General features: G+C 34.5%; 1 long non-coding RNA gene across 1 annotated transcript; it reads left to right on the top strand.

Moving 5' to 3' along the window:
* The first annotated feature begins 833 nt into the window (after nucleotides 1–833).
* LOC110444712 lies at nucleotides 834–4,482 on the top strand. Its single transcript, XR_002462277.1, has 3 exons — nucleotides 834–960; nucleotides 1,278–1,364; nucleotides 1,804–4,482. It is a non-coding gene; the product is annotated as an uncharacterized LOC110444712 (long non-coding RNA).
* Nucleotides 4,483–4,514: the final 32 nt, after the last annotated feature.

Here is a 4,514-nt window from a genome sequence, read left to right as displayed (position 1 = left end):
TGTAATCTGGTGGATTAGTGTTATCTCACTAGTGATGAAATCTGGACAATTCAGATTGTCTGTTTTACAAGATGAGAGAGACCAGCCAAATGTGTTTGTCCCGTCGTGTGATCTGCACATCCTGGTTTAAACTGACAGAACCATTGGAGTCAGTGACTCAAGGAAATGCATTTGTAGCCCTTGCTGTCGGTGGGAGATAAAGATGATCAAAGGCCAAAGTTGTTTCTATGTAACATTGATGATGCTGTCAAAAATGTCTTTTTGGTTCTGTTCATTTACATATGGATTGTGTCGTTCAATGTACATGTGTTGTTGATTTTAAGAAGTGCATCATGTCAAAATAATTGCAAATGCTTTTCATTAATTTGCCTTATATTTTGAGGAACCTTGATCTCTAAATATAGTTAACATACTATCCACACAAATAACTCTTAAAACAATTTAAGATTTTCATTAAAAGTCCTAAAAAAAATTGATAGAAATTATGCTATCACTTCCAATTTAATGTACACAAAACTTGCATGTCAGAAAGATCCCAAAAGGGAGGGTAACCTTAGAAGTAAATCATGAGAAAATCTAAATCTTGCAAGTGTTTCACTTGCATTAACAGCCTCAAAATAATATGCATGCCCATTACAAATCAATTTTGACAGCCAACATACAGATTCTAGTTTCATTTTGGTGTAAAATTGTAAGACTACACAGTCATGTGTTGATGTCTGAAGCCTGAACTAGAACATTTATAATGCATTGTTTTGTACTGTCAGGTCTATGATAAATTGTTATCCTCGTTTCATTATTTGATGTTTATTTTCCCTATTGTCTTTACCAGGGGTAGGGTACCTGTTGTTTGTGGCCCATGCTCGCATCACAGCCCAGGACATCCGCTGCAGATTCTATGGCCCCTGTGCAGTACAGAATGTTTCACTCAATGGTGTTCAGCAGCCACCACTCACAGAGGTACATACACTAGCACGTAAATTGTTACTCTTTTTCATGAAGAGAGTTTCTTAAAGAACCATGTTTTGTTGCTTTGTTTATGAATGGGGATCATTTGATACATCAATATGCATTACACAAAGTGTGTACGTCGGGTCGAGTGACATATGAATATACAATTTCATCACATGGTTGTACTGTTAAACAACCCAAATCACTCACTCCGTCGTAGCTTGACAAAAGGACCATTCGGTCTTGTAATGTTACAACACATTTGATACGTACATTATGTATAAAGTAGAACTTAATAATAATATGCATTATGTTTCTCTCCTCAGGAAGCCAATTTTGTGTTATCCTGTTGTCCACTTCAACATGGAAGAAATGAGGTCATCATCAACACAGTACCAGCTCCAGGTTCAAAGGTTGGTATTATGGAGGTCAAAGGTCGCTGATATATGTTTAAAAAGATGTGTATAGTAACATTATCATGTATTATGTTGTTGTCCAAATTTAGTACAGTGTACACCTACAACACGCTCTGTTGTTTAAGGAAAATTCATGACAGTTACATTCATTATCTTACCACTGAAACAAAAACTAAAGAATAGCAAGAAACAGGTTTCCAAGTCCCCTTTTATTGATGGTATATAAGATTATTTTTTTAAACCGTAGCAATTGGAAAAGCTGGTCTCGTATAAAAAGAAGTGTTTTAAATAGGCCCTGTGTGAAGATTTGAATACAGTGGCATCTCATGCTTTGACAGTCTAAACTTATATTATTGTTTACTTGATTACACATTCAAATGAAATGTAATCAATGATAAATGTTAAGATGTTTTGAAAGAATGTTTTCTTCTTGCAGGCCAAACTGGTAGTGTGCGCATACAAAGCACAGCTAATAGACTCCTAGAATCGTGTGAAGAGATTGTAATGTCCCGGACATGGACCTGTATGGGGAATGTCCCCACACACAAACTCGTTGGGGGATGAGTCAAGTGTCCTGGACAGAAGAAGGAAATCTCCACCGACTCCGTACCTGTTGATCTCATTCATTGACTTGTGTTTCCCCTTCCACTGATCTCGCATATGAAGACAAAATGGAGAAATGATAATTGAAGCCGTCATTCTGAAGATTTGATGTTGACAAGTTTGAACAACAGTTGGAACCTAGTTCATGTTTGTTCGTAAACTTTAATAGTGTGTTAAAATTCAGGTATGAGGGATTTGTGATACAACAGACTGACACACAGGAACCAAGCTCCTGGTCACCTTAAGAGTGTTTACATGTGTGAAATAATACAGATGTGTGTACAGTCGCTGCTGATACTATGACTTGTTGATCTGTACAGTATTTGTGATCCTTTGCCACTTTACAACTTTCAAATCTGTGACCTCTGTAAGGCTCGGTTGCTACTTTTTTTTTTTAAATGTGTATGAATTTGGCAGAGTTCTGTGTTTGATTTGTGGTCCGACTGCACACTGACAAATATTTGAAGGGTGAGAAATGAATCCATGTGAGGGAAAATATCTTCTATATTTGTTGGTGCATACAACATGCCAAAATCTAATCAGAAGGTGAAATAATGAAATTTAAAGTTGTGACTCTAGCCCAGGCCATTGGTCGAAATATGAATGTATATAGAAAGGCCAATAAGGTATGGTATCTGCAGTTACTATGTACAGGTACATGTTTGACAGGTGTGTGTAGATATGTACAGATACATGCTAAACCAGTATTTACTTGTAGATGCAAGATACAGTAAAACATGTTTATAGCAAGGCTCGGGGACCCAAGTACTGTGTTCATTAGAATCGTAACTTGTATATGGTTAAACAAGTAACATTACTATAAGAGGGTTCAAAATGAGTTTGTACTTAGTGCTTATTTGTTACAAATATGTTTGCTGCAAATATAGTTTACTGTATATCAATAACACAGGGCAAGTGTAGTATGTGTGGTACATACTCTGTACGTGTTACATTAACAAGTTGTGTGTGTGAAAGCAGGTGGAATATTGATGTAAATTTTTACACATCCAATGTTTTGTACAGTTAATTATACCAGTACAACCATGAAACTATGTACATCTTACCCAGCATCTGTATATACTAGAATCTATCACTACACCAGTTACCAATGTACGTACCTGTATAAACATAAGAACTAAGGAGGGCAATCAGGACAGGTGTACAATACATTATACCTATCTCATTCAATCGTAAACAGTATATTTTACCTGTACAGAGCCAGTATTTACCTTTTAAGAGTGATATTAATTATGTACAAACTCATGTTGGATATTGTTAACATCCCTTTGAATCATCACTATATGCATTACAATGCAAACAGCTTCGTACATTATCAGGCGACATCCCAGTGACATCCCCATCATGCCAATTCTACACAGGATTGTTATCCAATTAATCTGTATTTCTGGAAGTCTTCTCGACAGATGAGACGTAATCTGTCCGGCTCATATGATCCTGTCTACTTGATAAATAAGATCGAAAAAGGTCATAGCTATGGTGATCAGATTTCAAAAAAGTGAACACTGTTTTAATGATCTAGAATAAAGTTTGATTTGTTGACAAAAATCAAAGATTGGAAATTAACATACAACTGAAAAATATTCTAAGATTATCAGATTTGTTAGATTCCAAAATGATGAATGTAAATGATTGTGATATTTTAAGTGATGGTTACATACTGTGCCCTCACTGTCTTTGCTAATTGTATATATTTCTCTTCATTGTATTGTTAAATAAGCCCATTCTAGTTGACATATAGTAAGCTCACCTTTAATTAAGTATTCATAGAATTATTCTAGAATTTTATGGAAATTAAATTTTTATTGTCTGGAATTTGGTTGAAAACTTTCAATTAGAAACTGAAAATAATTTTGAGAAATTTGAAAATTAAAATTTAAGCAACAATTTGGATTTAGGAATACTATCTCAAATATAATTGTTAGACTAACACGGAAAGTTTGTAACATCAGATTTTTTTTCATAAAGTATCCCCAGTATGTTTTGTATATTTTCCTTAGTATATATTGCAGTGATTATGTGAAGTTATGTATTTTTGATAGTAAATATTGCTCTGTAGCATCAGTCTTGTTGGAAAGCAGTTAATTTGTGATGTGGGCTACATGGTGCTTTTCGTTTGCAATATTATAAAAAAGATGTTCTGGCACCACCCCTAGTAGGATGCCGAGTGTTTTGTTATAACTTTATGTTATGTAGTTTTGTGGATGTGTTTGTGTTATGTTTAGTCATATACACTCCATTAACCCTCTCACCCCTGTAGACCATAATCGACTTAGCCAGATCATTGCATGGCAACGTCTATTTAAGTTACATAGGGGTGAGAGGGTTAAGTTGTTTATAACAAAATATATCAATAACTATATAAGGTGGCACAATTTGTACAAAATATAGTAAACAACAAATTATTTACATATTTGCTCAACGTTTTTCATTCTTAATTCTTTATTAAAGAACAGAAATACTAAAAGCACAGTGGCTAAAATTAACTCAGGAAATAAAATTAACCATTGTAATATAAAGAAGTAT

This window comes from Mizuhopecten yessoensis, unplaced genomic scaffold (assembly GCF_002113885.1).
Source record: "Mizuhopecten yessoensis strain PY_sf001 unplaced genomic scaffold, ASM211388v2 hete_36164786, whole genome shotgun sequence".
Classification (NCBI taxonomy): domain Eukaryota; kingdom Metazoa; phylum Mollusca; class Bivalvia; order Pectinida; family Pectinidae; genus Mizuhopecten; species Mizuhopecten yessoensis.
This window is presented reverse-complemented; position numbering and strand designations above follow the sequence as displayed.